At 41.6% G+C, this 19,860-nt stretch overlaps 1 non-coding gene across 1 annotated transcript; it reads left to right on the forward strand.

Annotated features, from left to right (window-relative positions):
* The first annotated feature begins 3,261 nt into the window (after positions 1-3,261).
* LOC116477143 (U6 spliceosomal RNA) lies at positions 3,262-3,370 on the forward strand. The gene has a single exon (XR_004250367.1). It is a non-coding gene; the product is annotated as a U6 spliceosomal RNA (small nuclear RNA).
* Positions 3,371-19,860: the final 16,490 nt, after the last annotated feature.

Here is a 19,860-nt window from a genome sequence, read left to right on the forward strand (position 1 = left end):
GTCAGAAGTAACTGTTTTTCTCTCTCATAGTTCTTGTCCCTCCATTTGACATCCCAGCTGTCATTGTTTATGTAGCTGAACCCTGGCTTGAGCCCAGGCTGCCTTCACTCCAGGATCCAGGCAGGACCTGGCCAAGTCTGAAGGGGCCCCGGGGTGGGTTTGCCAAGGTTCTGCTTACATGAGGGTCTGAGAAGCCTCTTGGGAAATGAATTCATCCTGAGGGAAGAGAGGGCCAAGTCACACTAACACGTTCCAAGGAAAGTCAGCCAGTGTCAGAAGAAGGGGTAATTTTTAGTACGGCATGGTGTCTGCCACTCAGCTTGTCCTTGGCCACGTTCACAGGGATGCATGCCTGAGTCATGGAGTCATCCATTTGCATTTAGCAAAATATTTACTGAGTGGCTAATATGGACCAGGCTCTGCACTGGACATAGGCAGCAGGAGATGAAATAAGAGAGACCTAGTCCCTGACCTCAGGGAGCTTAACTTAAAGTCTAGCAGAAGTTCTAAAAAAACAACAAAAAAAGAGGAGTTGCAATATAAAAAGTGAATGAATTTTGTTTTTATTTGTCTACTTTTTTTTTTACAATTTTAAGTTTTACAATTTATGATTTGAAGCATTCCTATAAAGCAGGGAAAACACAAAGTACCTCTGCTTTGTAATCAATGTGTGAGAGGGTAACAGGGTTAGGGATAACGGATACTTTTCCCTCTTGTGAAAGTGGAAGAAAGTTGTGAGAATAAATGGCTCAAATGAGCAGTGAACTGGACCAGCCAGAGAAAGAGCCGAAGACGGCAGCATTTTCCAGGGTCAGAACATCCTGATGACCAGCAACCTACCTCTGCACAGGGGCAGACACCATGGGGCTAGCAAAGCACTACTGCGAAGAGATGTGCCTAGAAGCCCCGCAATTCTGTGTGTCACAATCCTGTTTCTGCCTCCAGAGAATCTTTGGAAAACCAACGTTTTTTTCATTTCCCATCACAAATTTGTCAACTCTATGAGGACGGACACCGTGTCTCACTGTTTGGAGAATCAACCAGGAAAAAGCCAAAAGTAGGCATGGAACAAAGTTTTAGTGAATTAAAATGAATATAAAGAACTTTTCCTTTAAGTAAAATAGACAATGTATACAAGTGAATAGAGGAAGAAATGTAAAGATTGCTTATAGTTGGGTGTGTTTTTTTTCTCCCTTATTATAAAGCAAATTTGGCATTCATTCTTCATTCCACTTTGGAGGCTTAAGTTACAATTAAAGCAGAGTTGGCAGGGCACAATAGCTCACTCTTGTAATCCCAGCACTTTAGGAGGCCAAGAAGGGAGGATCACTTGAGCCCAGGAGTTCAAGACCAGCCTGGGCAATATAGTGTGACCTTGTCTCTACAAAAACCTTAAAAAATTAGCCAAAAGTAGTGGCATACAAAAGTGGTCTCAGCTACTAGGGAGGCTGAGGTGGGAAGATCACTTGAGCCCGGGAGGCAGAGGTTGCAGTGAGCCAAGATCGTGCCACCGCACTCTAGCCTGGTTAACACAGTGAGACCCTCTCTCAAAAATAGTAATAATAACAATAATAGAGCAGAGTTAATTTGTTGCAGGCCATTTTATATAAAAATAATACATTCTAGGCCAGGCGCAGTGGCTCACACCTGTAATCCTAGCACTTTGGGAGGCCGAGGCAGGAAGATCACCTGAGGTCAGGAGTTCGAGACCAGCCTAGCCAACATGATGAAACCCTGTCTCTACTAAAAATACAAAAATTAGCCAGGCATGGTGGCAGGTGCCTGTAATCCAGCTACTTGGAAGGCTGAGGCAGGAGAATTGCTTGAACTCAGGAGGAGGAGGTTGCAATGAGCCAAGATCGTGCCATTGCACTACAGCCTGGGCGACAAGAGTGAAACTCTAGTCTCAAAAAAATAAAAATAATACATTCTCATGCTGAAAAAGATAACACCTGGTGAAGGATGGAGAGGGGAAAGTAAAAGTGAATATCACACAAACACATGGTGGAATGTTCCATGGCAGGATGGAAGTAAATTACATCATTTGGAAGTTTCAAAATAATCTTTCTTTTCCTACTTCACTATACTTCAAGCAGCATATAATAATTTCCCATAGCCTGGAAGAGAGATAGAAATAAGAACAGAGCAATAAGGTGACATTCTCACGGTCATACAAGCCAGTTGGCTTCAATAATCCAATGATTCAATAATTCAATGTACGAGTCAGCCAGATTTCCAGACAAAACAATTTGACCACTGGTCCATCAACCAGAGCCTTGGTCCCTCTGAAGTTGCTCATCACAATCACCACCCTAGCACACTAGAATTTGTCAGTGAGAGGGAAGGTAGTGGCAATAGCCACTCAACAGGGACTCCAAGTTCATTTTTCATTTGTTTTCTGGGAAAGCAACAAAAGAAAAATTTCAATTATGAAGGTAGAGGATGTTGGTTTTTATTCATTGTCTGCTTGTACAATCACAGAGAAACAGGGCGCTGTGGGGAAAGGAAACAGAAGTGCTAAACCTGCTTCACTGCTTAGTAGCTGGATGACCTACAGCCAATCATTTTGCTTTCTGAGCTGCGGTTTTCAGCCAAAAAATAAATAATAATGATAATTCCTACCCCTCCTGGCTCACAAAACTGTTTCTGTTTTTGAAAATTCTAAACAGTGATAGACATGGATGGTATGAAGCCTACATGACTCTGCAATATTTTACCAAAGGGTCTCAGACATTTTCTCACTGTATTTCTCCCGACAGCCTCCCGAACATGCCGCAACCTAAACTTAACCCCCACTGCTTCATACTATCACATCATCCTTCCTCCAGCAGGATTCTCTTATGACTGGGAAAAGTGCTGAATACCCACAGATCACTCAGCACAAGGTCAAGGGCTGACTGTCGGCAAGAAGGAAAGGCAGACTGAAGAAATGAAGACCACATGAAAGGAAAGCATTTTGCTTTCATGGCTCTGCCTATAAAGTCCACAGGAAGGTCAGTATGACATAAAAAACCTCTGGCTGCTAGAGCGAGGATGGTGGAGGATGCAGAATATTTGCTAGTGTAGCACACAGAGGAGAAGTGGTCCCAAAAAAAATCCAGGTGAGTGTAATGTCCTGGAGCTAGGACACAAGGGTCCCTAGACGTGACCTGGAGCAAATCGGTCTTTCTATGCCTCAATTTCCTCATCTGCAAAAAGTTTATAATAACGGCACCTACTCCATAGGCTGTTGTGAGGATTCCATGAATAAACATGGATGGAGTGCTCACTTTGGCAGCACATATGCTAAAATTGGAATGATAAGAGAAGATGATTAGCATGGCCCCTGCTGAAGGATGACACACAAGTTCATGAAGCATTACATATTTTTTACCAAAAAAAAAGTTTAAGTGAAAATAAAAATATTAAATATGGATGGAGTACTTAGCACAGGGGTGGTGGTGGTTTTGATTATATCTGCCAATGCTCCTGCATAAAGCTAAGAGACAGAATGGGACAGAGAAAAAAATGCTCCAGGAAGAGGCAGCAGAACTCTGCTTTCTGCAGAAGGCACAATAAAGGAAATCAGGCTTCTTCAAGGTCAGGCAACACAAAGGTCTTACAATAGCAAATTAAAAACACCAAGAGTTCAGGTTATTGAAATAGGATCATCCTCAGACTGTGAACTTTGTACAACTTCATTCAGATAGACTGAGAAGTCCTAGCAATTTCTATTAAAATTCTGATAAAGGAAAGAACCCATTCCAGTGCACACAAGCATGGGATTCAGAGGAGTGAGGCATTGACAAGAGGCTTTGGGACAATGCAATGCTTGGGCCAAAAAAGAAAATTTATCAGGGTAGACGGAGCCAGGGGAGAATGAATTCTTCTGGCCTCTCTCCGCTGAAGGGCTTACTGATTTCATAGTGAGGAAAAACAAGTTAATAATAGACCAGTGATCTTCACAGGCTTATATTACTACATTTGCCTAAGCTAACTGTCTAGTAAAGTACTCATAGCTCCTTCCATAGTGTGGGTTCATCAATGAATTCTTCTCTTGCTTTTTTTTTTTTTTTTTGAGACAGAGTCTCACTCTGTCACCCAGGCTGGACTACAGTGGTGCAGTCTCGGCTCACTGCAACCTCTGCCCCCCAGGCTCAAGTGATTCTCGTGCCTCAGCCTCCAGAAGTAGCTGGGATTACAGGCATGTGCCACCACACCCGGCTAATTTTTGTATTTGTAGTAGAGACGGGATTTCACCATGTTGGCCAGGCTGGTCTCAAAGTCCTGGCCTCAAGTGATGCTTTCACCTCGGTCTCCCAAAGTGCTGGGATTACAGGCATGAGCCACCACATCTGGCCTGAATTCTTGTCATTCATTAATTCATTCATCAGATATTTATGGATTGCTACAGAACACCATGTCCTGTGCTCAGGAATGAGAGTCCAGTGCTCACAACTTAGTGGGGGAGATAGAATGTAAGCAACTGTTACACTGCACACTCAAGTTCGATAGAAGTGATAAGTTCCCAAGGATCCCAAGGATAGAGGACCATTGGATTGGCTAGAGGGATAGACTGTAAAGGGCCTTAAAGCCTTGTTAAGAAGTTCGGATTTTATTTTGAGGGCAATGGAAGGCCATAGAAAGATACACTGACATAAACGCTCTACCGGTATTGTTATAAATGATCGCTCTGGGTGAACCCTGAAAATCTCATCCTGATACTGGCACCCAGAATGAACTGAATTAAAATCTCCCCTTGGAAAATCATTAACATCCAAAGATGATTCCTTTTGAGGACGGCTCTAAGTTACACTGTCCTCGCCCAAAAGCTGTACAGAGGTAGCCAACAGCCTCTCTGCAGTTCAGGAAAGAAAACAGTGACCCAGAAATCCTCCATCTTAAAAAAATATATTGGAATCATATTTAGGCAAGCAATGTTTTCATTTACTGTAAGATGTCTAAGATTATTCAAGATCAGAGGTGCCCAAGGCCAGTCAACTGCTAAAATTTTAATGGCAAAAGGAAGGAATTTGAGTCATTTTGTGGTAAAAAAATAAAAATACAGCATGCTGGATAGAGGCCAGCCCCTCATTGTAACAATCAGGGCACTGCTCTTCCTACGTTTGAGGAATAGTGTCAAAATTCATGCCGAAATGTTTATTTTATTTGCTAAAACTGTTTTTAGAATGCTTTCTCTGTGTCAGCCATAAAGTCTCTACAAGGACGGGGTTTAGAGGCAGCAACCCGGTTGGAAGAGATTTGTCATGAAGCTGCCTTTGAATAACTAGTAGCCTGTATTCAGATTATATGTGTTTTTGTAGTGGTGTGGAGATTATAGAGAGGAAACTAAAACACTCCTATTATGCTTGTGACATGCCACCTCTACCCCAACAAGAAATGTGATATATTTCATTCAGGGTAATTAACCCATGAGGGTGATAAAGATTACTGATGGGAGCCTTGAAGAAGTTACAGAAGATAGATCTTTGTCCCTCTAGAACCTTTAGGATTAAGGGTTCCCTTGTAACAGGGAGGGGGGAAATATGTCAGAGGTGTTTGAACCAGAATGACTATAGGACTGGGTAAAATAAGGCTGAGCCCTACCGGGCTGCATTCCCAGAAAGTTTAGGTATTCTAAGTCACAGGATGAGATAGGAGGTCACTAAAACTTTGCTGATAAAACAGTTTGCAGTAAAGAAGTTGCCTAAAACCCACCAAAACCAAGATGGTGACAAAAGTAGCCTCTGGTCGTCCTCACTGCTCATTATACACTAGACACTCTCAACAGTGCCATGACAGCTTACAAATGCCATGGCAATGTCACGAAGTTACCCCATATGGTCTAAAAAGTGGAAGAACCTTCAGTTCTTGGAATTGCCCACCCCTTTCCAGGAAAACTCATGAACAATCCACACCTTGTTTAGCGTATAATCAAGAAATAACTGGCTTCCAAGATGGCCAAATAGGAGCAGCTCCAGCGTGCAGCTCCAAGTGAGATCGACAGAAGACGGATGATTTCTGCATTTCCAACTGAGGTAACTGGCTCATCTCATTGGGACTGGTTGGACAGTGGGTGCAGCCCACAGAGGCTGAGCCAAAGCAGGGCAGGGCATTGCCTCACCTGGGAAGTGCAAGGGTCAGGGGACTTCCCTTTCCTAGCTAAGGGAAGCCGTGACAGACTGTACCTGGAGAAACAGTACACTCCTGACCAAATACTGTGCTTTTCCTGCAGTCTTAGCAACCAGAAGACCAGGAGATACCTTCCCGTGCCTGGTTCGATGGGTCCCACACCCACGGAGCCTTGCTCACTGCTAGCGCAGCAGTATGAGATCAACCTGGGACACTGCAGATTGGCGGGGGGAGGGGCATCTACCATTGCTGAGGCTTGAGTAGCTCACACTGTAAACAAAGAGGAGGGAAGCACGAACTGGGCGGGGCCCATCACAGCTCAGCAAGGCCTACCACCTCCATAGATTCCACCTCTGGGGGCAGGGCATAGTAGAATAAAAAGCAGAAGACAGCTTCTGCAGACTTAAATGTCCCTGTCTGACACATCTGAAGAGAGCAGTGGTTCTCTCAGCAGGGCATTCAAGCTCCAAGAACAGACAGACTGCCTCCTCAAGCAAGTCCCTGACCCCCATGTAGCCTGACTGGGAAACACCTCCCAGTAGGGACCAACAGACTTCTCAAACAGGTGGGTGCCCCTCTGGGACAAAGCCTCCAGAGGAAGGATCAGGCAGCAATATTTGCTGTTCTGCAGCCTCTGCTGATGATACCCAGGGAAACAGAGTCTGGAGTGGACCTCCAGCAAACTCCAATAGACCTGCAGCTCAGGGGTTTGACTGTTAGAATGAAAACCAACAAACAGAAAGGAATAGCATCAACATCAACAGAAAGGACATCCACACCAAAACCCTATCTGTAGGTGACCAACATCAAAGACCAAAGGTAGATAAAACCACAAAGATGGGGAGAAACCAGAGCAGAAAAGCTGAAAATTCCAAAAAAACAGAGCACCTCTTCTCCGCCAAAGGATCATAGCTCCTCGCCAGCAAGGGAACAGAACTGGATGGAGAATGAGTTTGACAAGTTGACAGAAGTAGACTTCAGAAGCTCAGTAATAACAAACTTCTCCAAGCTAAAGGAGCATGTTCTAACCCATCGCAAGGAAGCTAAAAACCTTGAAAAAAGGTTAGACAAATGGCTAACTGAACAAACAGTGTACAAAAGACTTTAAATGACCTGATGGAGCTGAAAACCATGGCATGAGAACTACGTGATGCATGCACAAGCTTCAATAGCCGATTTGATCAAGTGGAAGAAAGGATATCAGTGATTGAAGATTAAATTAATGAAATAAAGCGAGAAGACAAGATTAGAGAAAAAAAAGTAAAAAGAAACAAACAAAGCCTCCAAGAAATATGGGACTATGTGAAAAGACCAAATATACGTTTGATTGGTGTACCTGAAAGTGACTGGGAGAATGGAACCAAGTTAGAAAACACTCCTCAGGATATTATCCAGGAAAACTTCCCTAACCCAGCAAGGCAGGCCAACATTCAAATTCAGGAATTACAGAGAACACCACAGAGATACTCCTTGAGAAGAGCAACCCCAACACACATAATTGTCAGATTCACTAAGGTTGAAAGGAAGGAAAAAATGTTAAGGGCAGTCAGAGAGGAAGGTCAGCTTAACCACAGAGGGAAGTCCATCAGACTAACAGTGGATCTCACAGCAGAAACCCTACAAGCCAGAAGAGCGTGGGGGCCAATATTGGACATTCTTGAAAAAAAGAATTATCAACCCCAAATCTCACATCCAGCGAAACTAAACTTCATAAGTGAAGGACAAATAAAATCCTTTACAGACAAGCAAATGCTGAGAGACTTTGTCACCACCAGGCCTGACCTACAAGAGCTCCTGAAGGAAGCGCTAAACATGGAAAGGAACAACTGGTACCAGCCACTGCAAAAACATGCCAAATTGTAAAGACCATCAACACTATGAAGAAACTGCATCAATTAACGGGCAAAATAACCAGCTAACATCAAAATGACAAGATCAAATTCAAACATAACAATATTATCCTTAAACATAAATGGACTAAATGCTCCAGTTAAAAGACACAGACTGACAAATTGGATAAAGAGTCAAGACTCATTGGTGTGCTGTATTCGGGAGACCCATTTCATGTGCAAACATGCACATAGGCTCAAAATAAGGGGATGAAGGAAGAGCTACCAAGCCAGTGGAAAGCAAAAAAAAGGCAGGGATTGCAATCCTAGTTTCTGACCAAACAGACTTTAAACCAACAAAGATAAGAAAAGACAAAGAAGGCCAGGCCACTACATAATGGTAAAGGGATCAATTCATCAAGAGGAGCTAACTATCCCAAATATATATGCACTCAATACAGGAGCACCCAGATTCATAAAGCAAGGCCTTAGAAACCTACAAGAGACTTCAACTGCCACACAATAATAATGGGAGACTTTAATACCCCACTGTCAATATTAGACAGATCAACAAGACAGAAGGTTAACAAGGATATCCAGGACTTGAACTCAGCTCTGCACCAAGCAGACCTAATAGACATCTACAGAACTCTCCACCTCAAATCAACAGAATATACATTCTTCTCAGCACCACGCCACACTTATTCTAAAATTGACCACATAATTGGTAGTAAAACACTCCTCAGCAAATGGAAAAGAACAGAAGTAACAACAAACTCTCTCAGACCACAGTGCAATCAAATTAGAATTCAGGACTAATAAACTCATTCAAAACTGCACAACCACATGGAAACTGAACAACCACTCCTGAATGACTGACTACTGGGTAAGTAATGAAATGAAGGCAGAAATGAAGATGTTCTTTGGAACCAATGAGAACAAAGACACAACATACAAGAATCTCTGGGACACATTTAAAGCAGTGTATAGAGGGAAATTTATAGCATAAAATACCCACAAGAGAAAGCAGGAAAGGTCTAAAGTTGACACCCTAACATCACAATTAAAAGAACTAGAGAAGCAAGAGCAAACACATTCAAAAGCTAGCAAAAAGCAAGAAATAAGATCAGAGAAGAATTGAAGGAGATAGAGACATAAAAAACCCTTCAAAAAATCAGTGAATCCAGGAGCTGGTTTTTTGAAAAGATCGACAAAATTGATAGACTGCTAGCAAGACTAATAAAGAAGAAAGGAGAGAAGAATCAAATAGACACAATAAAAAATGATAAAGGGGATATCACCACCGATGCCACAGAAATACAAACTCCCATCAGAGAATATTATAAACACCTCTACACAAATAAACTAGAAAATCTAGAATAAATGGATAAATTCTGGACACATACACCCTCCCAAGACTAAATCAGGAAGAAGTTGAATCTCTGAATAGATCAATAACAGGTTCTGAAATTGAGTCAATAATGAATAGCCTACCACCCAAAAAAAGTCCAGGATGAGATGGATTCACAACCAAGTTCTACCAGAAGTACAAAGAGGAGCTGGTACCATTCCTTCTGAAACTATTTCAATCAATAGAAAAAGAGGGAATCCTCCCTAACTCATTTTATGAGGCCAGCATCATCCTGTTACCAAAGCCTGATAGAGACACAACAAAAAAAGAGAATTTTAGACCAATATCCCTGATGAACATCGATGCAAAAATCCTCAATAAAATACTGGCAAACCGAATCCAGCAGCACATCAAAAAGCTTATCCACCACAATCAGGTCAGCTTCATCCCTGGGATGCAAGGCTGGTTCAACATATGCAAATCAATAAACGTAATCCATCACATAAACCGAACCAATGACAAAAACTGCATGATTATCTCAATAGATGCAGAAAAGGCCTTTGACAAAATTCAACAGCCCTTCACGCAAAAAACTGTCAATAAACTAGGTATTGATGGGACATATCTCAAAATAATAAGAGCTATTTATGACAAACCCACAGCCAATATCATATTTAATGGACAAAAACTGGAAGCATTCCCTTTGAAAACTGGAACAAGACAAGGATGCCCTCTCTCACCACTCCTATGCAAAATAGTGTTGGGAGTTCTGGCTAGGGCAATCAGGCAAGAGAAAGAAATAAAGGGTATTCAGTTAGGAAAAGAGGAAGTCAAATTGTCCCTGTTTGCAGATGACATGGTTGTATATTTAGAAAACACCATCAGCTCAGCCCTAAATCTCCTTAAGCTGAGAATCAACTTCAGCAAAGTCTCAGGATACAATATCAATGTGCAAAAATCACAAGCATTCCTATACACCAATAATAGAAAAACAGAGAGACAAATCATGAGTGAACTCCCATTCGCAATTACTACAAAGAGAATAAAATACCTAGGAATCCAATTTACAAGAGATGTGAAGGACCTCTTCAAGGAGAACTACAAACCACTGCTCAGTGAAATAAAAAAGGATACAAACGAATGGAAGAACATTCTATCCTCATGGATAGGAAGAATCAATATCATGAAAATGGCCATACTGCCCCAGGTAATTTATAGATTCAATGCTATCCTCATCAAGCTACCAATGACTTTCTTCACTGAATTGGAAAAAACTACTTTAAAGTTCATGTGGAACCAAAAAAGAGCCTGCAATTGCCAAGACAATCCTAAGCCAAAAGAACAAAGCTGGAGGCATCACGCTACCTGACTTTAAGCTATACTACAAGGCTACAGTAACCAAAACAGCATGGTACTGGTACCAAAACAGGTATATAGATCAATGAAACAGAACAGAGCCCTCAGAAATAACACGACACATCTACAACCATCTGATCTTTGACAAACTTGACAAAAACAAGAAATGGGGAAAGGATTCCCTATTTAAAAAAAGGTGCTGGGAAAACTGGCTAGCCATATGTAGAAAGCTGAAACTGGAACCCTTCCTTACACCATATACAAAAATTAACTCAAGATGGATTAAAGACTTAAATGTAAGACCTAACACCATAAAAACCCTAGAAGAAAACCTAGGCAATACCATTCAGGACATAGGCATGGGCAAAGACTTCATGACTAAAACACCAAAAGCAATGGCAACAAAAGCCAAAATTGACAAATGGGATCTAATTAAACTGAAGAGCTTCTGCACAGCAAAAGAAACTACCATCAGAGTGAAGAGGCAACCTACAGAATGGGAGAAAATCTTTGCAATCTACCCATCTGACAAAGGGCTAATATCCAGAATCTACAAAGAACTTAAATAAATTTACAAGAAAAAAAACAAACAACCCCTTCAAAAAGTGGGCAAAGGATATGAACAGACACTTCTCAAAAGAAGACATTTATGCAGCCAACAAATATTTGAAAAAATGCTCATCATCACTGGTCATCAGAGAAATGCAAATCAAAACCACAATGAGATACCATCTCACGCCAGTTAGAATGGCAATCATTAAAAAGTCAGGAAACAACAGATGCTGGAGAGGATGTGGAGAAATACACTGTTGGTGGAAGTGTTAATTAGTTCAACCACTGTGGAAGACAGTGTGGCAATTCCTCAAGGATCTAGAACTAGAAATACCATTTGACCCAGCGATTCCATTACTGGGTATATATCCAAAAGATTATAAATCTTTCTATGATAAAGACACATGCACACATATGTTTATTACAGCACTATTCAAAATAGCAAAGACTTGGAACTAACTCAAATGTCCATCAATGATAAACTGGATTAAGAAAACCTGGCGGCCGGGTGCGGTGGCTCACGCTTGTAATCCCAGCACTTTGGGAGGCCGAGGCAGGCAGATCACGAGGTCAGGAGATCGAGACCACGGTGAAACCCCGTCTCTACTAAAAATACAAACAATTAGCCAGGCGTGGTGGCGGGTGCCTGTAGTCCCAGCTACTCGGAGAGGCTGAGGCAGGAGAATGGTGTGAACCCGGGAGGCGGAGCTTGCAGTGAGCCAAGATTGCTGCACCACTGCACTCCAGCCTGGGCGACAGAGCGAGACTCCATCTCAAAAAAAAAAAAAGAAAAAAGAAAACCTGGCACATATACGCCATGGAATACTATGCAGCCATAAAAAAAGGATGAGTTCATATCCTTTGTGAGGACATGGATGAAGCTGGAAACCATCATTCTAAGCAAACTATCACAAGGACAGAAAACCAAACACCACATGTTCTCACTCATAGGTGGGAGTTGAACAACAAGAACACATGGACACAGAGCAGGGACCATCACACACCGGGGCCTGTTGGGGCGTGAGGGGCTGGGGGAGGGATGGCATTCGAGTAAATACCTAATGTAAATGACAAGTTGATGGGTGCAGCAAACCAACATGGCACATCTATACCTATGTAAAAAACCTGCACATTGTGTACATGTACCCTATTACTTAAAGTATAATGAAAAAGAAAAGAGATTGTTCACGTCTCATTCAAAAATAATTTTTCTGACTAACAATCATTTTTCTCATTATGTCTTAGCAACAAGTCCTATGGCTTTCCTCTAGTAATTTTTGTTTTTTGTATGTTTTTAATAAAATTTTATGTTTCAAAAAAAAAAGTAACTATATAAGTATACACAGTTGAGCAGCCCATGTCACTGCTCTACCTATGGAGTAGCCGTTCTTTATTCCTTTACTTTCTTAATAAATTTGCTTTCACTTAAAATATATGCATATATATATATATATATAAAACTGAAGGGGAAATTAAGGCCTAGGTACTGAAAGGAAATGTAACTATACTTAATAACTATACGTAAGTCATTTTGCCCATTGATACCTTCTTCTAATTCTCTGGGGGTAATTTTTGCAACTTGGAATAAAATGAAAGAATAAATGCCCTGGCAATGTCAGGAAGTTACTCAGTCATAACCATTACCTGTAGGTATGACATATTGTTTGAACCAAATATGAGGTATAATTTCAGGAGCACTGAGAGATCTCACTTCATCTCTCTCCACCCTCCAAGTCCTGCCAGGGTGCTCAAAATTGCCACATTTTTTCACTCTTTTGAGATAAGTCCTTAAACTACTATAAAATGCATATTTCATCCGGGAGGGGCAGCACTCTGAGTCATTAATAATAACAATTACTCGAATGACTTCATCGAGTTATCTGGCCTGTTTCTGGGCAGTCTCCAGGGTGGTAGTGAGGGTGCTTTTGATCCAGGAGAAAAAGCCAGAGGACGTCTGAAAGGCAGACTCTGGGTGTGGACCCAGGAAGACAGTGAAAGGACCTTGCTACTTCCCTATTTTTCTAAGACTGGCCTGGTCTCATTGTTTGAGAGGTGTAGGATGAGATCATGAGAATTATTCTGGCTACAGCTAATTGCTTTATTGTAAACTTCAGGCTGTATGAAGAGGCTAGATTAAGTGTTGTGGTTACACACTCACCAACTATGTGAATTTGTATGTCTTACTTAAATTCTTGGATCCTCAGTTTCCCATCTGTTATGTAAGAATAAAAACACAAGCTTCACTTAACTCAGAGAGCTCCTGTGAAAATTGGGTAAATTAATGAATGTGAAAGTATATTGCAAATAAAAGAGGGTTATGCAAAGGACCATGTTTGACCCAGCAATACTCCGTGGTATTTACTCAAAGGAGTTGAAAGCTTATTTCGACCCAAAAACCTGCACATGCACATTTGCAGCAGCTTTATCCATAATTGCCAACATGTGGAAACAACCAAGATGTCCTTCAATAGAAGAACGCATAAACAAACTGTGATACATCCATACAGTGGAATATTTCTCAGCAATAAAAAGAAATGATCTCTCAAGCCATAAAAAGACACGAAGGAAACTTAAATGCATACTACTGAGTGAAAGAAGCCAATATGAAAAGGCTACATACCGTATGATTCCAACTATATGTCATTCTGGTAAAGGCAAAAACTTGGGAGGGAGCAAAAAGACCATTGGTTGCCGAGGGCTTGAGAGGATGGGATAACTAGGTAGAGAACAAGGGATTTTTAGGGCAGTCAAACTATTTTTTTTTTTTTTTTTTGGAGATGGAGTCTCACTCTGTCTCCCAGGCTGGAGTGCAATAGCACGATCTCAACTCACTGCAATCTCCGCCTCCTGGGTTCAAGCTATTCTCCTAACTCAGCCTCTTGAGTAGCTGGGATTACAGGCACATGCCACCACACTCAGCTAATTTTTGTATTTTCAGTAGAGATGGGGTTTTGCCATGTTGGCCAGGCTGGCCTCAAACTCCTGACCTCATGTGACCCACCCCCCTTGGCCTCCCAAAGTGCTGGGATTACAGGCATAGTTCACCATGCCCAGCCAGTTAAACTATTCTGTATGAAGTATAATGGTGGAGACATGCTGTTACCCATTTTTCAAAACCCATAGAATGTACAACATACACAATGAAGCCTCATGTGGACTTCAATTAGTAATAATATGTCAAAGAACCATGTTATTCCTGATTTAATCCCTCCAATGGCACCCTCTTGCCCACCAAATAAAGTCCATATTCTGCCCAGTAGCATCCAAAGCTCTCATCACCTGGTCTCTTGCTCTATCCATCCTGGATTACTAGAAGCTCCCTAAGCAGACCGTCATGTTCATCTGTCGCTCTTGCCTGCCCAACATCCACTTTTCCTTCTTCTGCAGATATCACCCATTTCCCTTCAGGAAACAACAGCCAATGCACCTTCAGTTTCTGTGGTTTGCTTGGGGCTGCCCTGCCATACTCACTTTCAGGACTGGGCATAGGATTCAAGTCAGTTCAATCAGAGATAACTAGAAGCTTTAACCTGAACCATTAGAAAAAAATAAACTATCTTTCTGCTGGGGCATCTCAGAGCCTACATTTAATATTGAGTGTTTGTGGCCATCCCTTCTACCTCCTGGGAAGATCATGCCTAAATGAAGCCAACAGAGTAGAAAGTAGGGTTAAGAGAAGGCAAGAAATTTGGGCCAAATAACATCCATGGAATGCTTGAATCCAGCTGAATCTGTATTTCCCACCCTTTCTGATTTTTGAGTTATGGGATCCAATAAATTCACTCTTTATGCGTAAGCCAAGTTAAATTGGTCTTCTATTATCTTCTGTCACACACTGGGAGGATGCTTTTCTATGCTTCATTCTGTTTCTTCTCCTCATTATGCCCTAGCAGTGTGACAAGCACGTTCTCACTCTTCAAAATCCAGTTTTAGTACTAATACCACCTCTCTATGAAACCTTTCTACATCATTCTTCAATTTCATCCTACTTAGAAAAGGACCCACTTTCCCTGGAGCCCCCACAATACTCTGCACAGGCTTCCATCAGAGTATGAGCCATCCTAATTGTACTTCACTGTCTATGTGTCTGTCTCAGCCACCAGACTGTAAGCTCCTCAACCCCTCCATGGATAAGGGTGTAACTTAGCATCTCCAGCACTTTCCTAGTTTCTTGGGGCAGGGAAGACAGGGTCTCACTCTGTCACCCAGGCTGGAGTGCAAAGGCACAATCACAGCTCACTGTCGCCTTGACCTCCTAGGCTCAAGGGATCCTCCTGCCTCAGCCTCCTAAGTAGTTGGGACTACAGGTGCATGCCACTGCCTCCAGCTAATTTTTCTCTTTTCTTGTAGAGAGAAAAGGGAGGACCTAGGTTGGTCTGGAGCTCCTGAGCTCAAGCAATGCTCCCTCAACAGCCTTCCAAAGTCCTGGAATTACAGATGTGAACCACCACACCTGGCCCCAAATTCTTGTTGAATGAAAAAGACATTATCAAAACAGAAGGGCATGGTGGGTAGAGGAATGATACCAACAAGCAGGCAAGAAAGCACAGGCGGAACTGGGGGCAAGTATCTAGTGTGGAACAGAACTGAGCCAAAGTAAGATGGAGGACGGGTGATACCCAGGCAAATGCGATACACACTCCAGACACGTGCACTGCTCTAGAAGCCGTCCTTTCTCTCTCTCACCTCTCCTTCATCCACCACCTTGGATCTTTGCAGGTTTACTTTTTGTATTAAAACCCCCATGTGGCAGAGACAGCTAGTCACGCTTCAGTATCTGTTCTCTTCTCCTATGGAACTAGAACCCCTGATAAAACTACATTTCCCAGTCTCCCGTGCAGCTTGGTGTGGCCATAGGACCATTTTGTAACCAATGTAATTTGAGCTGAAGTGGTGCTAATGTAGTTTGAATATATGTCCCCACCAAGTCTCATGCAGGACTGTAATCCGCAAGGTTAGAAGTGGAGCCTGGTGGGAGGTGTTTGCGTCATGGGGGTGGATCCCTCATGGCTTAGTGCTGTCCTCGCAATAGTCAGTGAGTTCTCACAGATCTGGTTGTTTAAGCATGTGGCACCTTCCCCCACCACCCTCTCTCTCTTTTGCCCCCATCATGTGAGATACCTGGTCCTTCTTCACCTTCCACCATGATTGTAAATTTCCTGAGGCCTCCCCCAAAGCAGATGCCAGCACTAGGCTTCCTGTACAGACTGCAGAACCAAGAGCCAATTAAACTTCTTTTCTTATAAATTATCCAGTCTCAGGTATTTCTTTATAGTAAGGCAAGAACAGCTTAATACAGGTGACTACAACTTCCTGAAGGGTAGATAATTGTCTTTTTTTTTTTTTTTTTTTTGAGATGGAGTCTTGTTCTGTTGCCCAGGCTGGAGTGCAGTGGCATCATCTTGGCTCACTACCACCTCTGCCTCTGGGGTTGAAGCAATTCTCCTGCCTCAGCCTCCTGAGTAGCTGGGAATACAGGTGCATGCTACCACGCCCAGATAATTTTTGTATTTTTAGTAAAGATGGGGTTTCGCCATGTTGGCCAGGCTGGTCTCGAACTCCTGACCTCAAGTGATCCACCTGCCTCGGCCTCCCAAAGTGCTGGGATTACAGGCATGAGCCACCGTGCCCGGCCTATAACTGTCTTTTTTCTCATTTTCCCTTTCCCACCAGCCAGATGGGTGAGCCATCCTGGACTACGTCGATGAGGACAAAATGAAAGGACCCTGGTCCCTGAGGCCACCAAACAAGTGCTGGACTATTAACACTGGAACTGTTACATGAGAGAAAAAGTAAACTAACTTATTGAAGCCACTGTTATTTGGGGCTGTCTGTTTCACCTGGCAAATGCTTATCCTTCTATAACCAAGGTGCCCCTCTTCTGGGTCTCTCTTATGTTTTATTTTGTTTTTTCCTCCTGTTGCTTTCAGTTGAAACTATCAGAATTGGCAGTTTCCAGTAGCCAAAAGGAGTAGTTACAAGTAAAATTCACAGTGGTTTTCCATCTTCTAGTATTTCAACTATCTTCAAGCAATCACATATATCCACAAAAATCCCCCATTGCTCTGCATAAACAGATTGGGTCCTAAAGCATATTTGCCTAAAATACATTAATGAGATTATCTAATCTGAGTTCTAACAAACCAACAAATCCAAAGTTGTGTATGACGTCATTCATTTATAGTATAGTCATGTGTCGTTTAACAACGGGAATATTTTCTGAGAAATTCATCATTAGGCAGTTTCATCATTGTGCAAACATCATAGAGTGTACTTACACAAACTTAGATGGTATAGCCTACTACACAGCTAGCCTGTTTGGTATAGCTTAATGCTCCTGGGCTACAAACCTGTACAGCATGTTACTGTACTGAATACTGTAGGCAACTGTAACACAATGGCAAGTATTTATATATTTAAACAGAAAAAATACAGTAGCCAGGCGTGATGGCTCACGCCTGTAATTCCAACACTTTGGGAGGCTGAGGTGGGCAGATTGCCTAAAGTCAGGAGTTTGAGACCAGCTTGGCCAGCATGGTGAAACCCCGTCTCTACTAAAAATACAAAAATTAGCCAGCCATGTGGCAGGCACCTGTAATCCCAGCTATTCAGGAGGCTAAGGCAGGAGAATCACTTGAACCCGCGAAGTGGAGGCTGCAGTGAACCGAGATCATGCCACTGCACTCCAGCCTGGTCGACAAGAGCAAGACTTCGTCTCAAAAAAAAAAAAGAAAAAGAAAAAGTATGGTAAAAGTACAGTATAAAAGTTTTCTTTTTAATATAAAAAATTTCTATAAGAGTACACTTATATAGGGCACTTACCATGAATGGAGCTTGCAAGAGGGGAAGCTGCTCTGGGCAACTCAGTGAGTGAGTGGCGACTGGATGTGAAGGCCTAGGACACTATTGTAGATTACCATAGACTTTTTGTAACACTCTGCACTTAGGCTACACCAAATATTAAAAAAAAAATTCCGTCTTCAATAATAATAAATTAACCTTAACTTATTGTAACTTTTTTACTTTATAAACTTAAATTTTTTAACTTTTTGGCTATTTTGTAATGACACTTAGCTTGAAAGATAAACTCGTTATACAATGGAACAAAAATATGTTCTTCTTTATATTATTATTCCATAAGCTTTTTTCTATTTTTACTTTTTTTTTACTTTTAAACTTTTTTGTTGAAAACAAAGACACAAACACACACATTAACCAGGCCTACACAGGGTTGGGATCATCAATATCACTGTCTTCCATTTCCACATCTTATCCTACTGGAAGTCTTTGAGGTAAATAACACACATGGAGCTGTAGTCATCTTCTATGATAACAATACCTTTTTCTGAGTACCTTCTGAAGGAACTGCCTTAGGGTGTTTTACAGTTAATTTTTTTCTTAGAAGGAATATACTCTAAAATAAAAATATCCCTGGTAGTCTAGTGTTTAGGATTTTTTAAAAGGCCAGGCGCAGTGGCTCACACTTTTAATCTCAACACTTTGGGAGCCTGAGGCAGAAGGATCTCTTGAACCCAAGAGTTCAAGACCAGCTGAGCAACATAGCAAGACCTCCATCCCTACCAAAAAAAAAAAAAATTAGCTGGGCATGGTAGCCCGCACCTGTGGTCCCATCTACTTGAGAGGCTGAGATAGGAGGATAGTTTGAGCCCAGGAAGTAGATGCTGCAGTGAGCAATGATTGTGCCACTGCACTCCAGCCTGGGTGACAAAGAAAAGAAAAATAAAATAACCGTAAAAAGCATAGTAGAGTAAATATAAGAACCAGTAACATAGTCATTTATTATCATTATCAAATGTCATGTACTGTACATAATAGTATATGCTATGCTTCATATGGCTGGCAGCATAGTAGGTTTGTTCACACCAGCATTACCACAAACATATGAGTAATGCATTGTGCTATGACACTAAGAAGGCTATGAGGTCACTAGGCAATAGGAATTTTTCAGCTCCATTATAACCTTATTGGACCGCTGTCATATATGCAATCCCTCATTGACCAAAATGTGGTATGCAGCACATGACTGTAGTTAAAAATTGAAAACACTCAATATCTAACAACAGGAGAATGGTCCAGTAAATTTGAGTGTATCCTCTGTGTTTCATATAATGTAGCCATTGAAACTAATGCTAATAAAAAGTACAATATAACTTGGGGAATTAGTACAATGAAAAGAGAAAAAGGCAGGATACAAAATCATAAAGACAGTATCTCAAGGATGCAAACACAACTGGAAAGAGAACAACAGTCATGACCAAACACTATCATGTATTAAGCACTTACTGAATGCCAGGCATGCACTGTACATTCATTTTCTCATTTAATCCACAAGAACCCTATGAGGTAAATGCAATCATTATTTCAATGTTATTAATGAGAAGATAGACTCACAGAGATTAAGCAGCATTCCCAAAATTTCACAGAACACTAACTCAGCTGTATCTGACACTCACTAGGCTATGCTGCCAGCCAACTTTTTCATGAGGTTTTTGAATGATTTTTGCAGAAACCAAGTTCTATTTTTCTTTAGTTTCTAATTTTTCTAAAAGTAGCATGATTATCTTTCTAATTAAAAACATAAACACAAAATAAGTCTTTTTTAAAAAAAGAACAAGTACCGTGCACACACACACACACACA

The sequence above is a fragment of the Hylobates moloch genome, unplaced genomic scaffold (assembly GCF_009828535.3).
Source record: "Hylobates moloch isolate HMO894 unplaced genomic scaffold, HMol_V3 SCAFFOLD_2, whole genome shotgun sequence".
Classification (NCBI taxonomy): Eukaryota; Metazoa; Chordata; class Mammalia; order Primates; family Hylobatidae; genus Hylobates; species Hylobates moloch.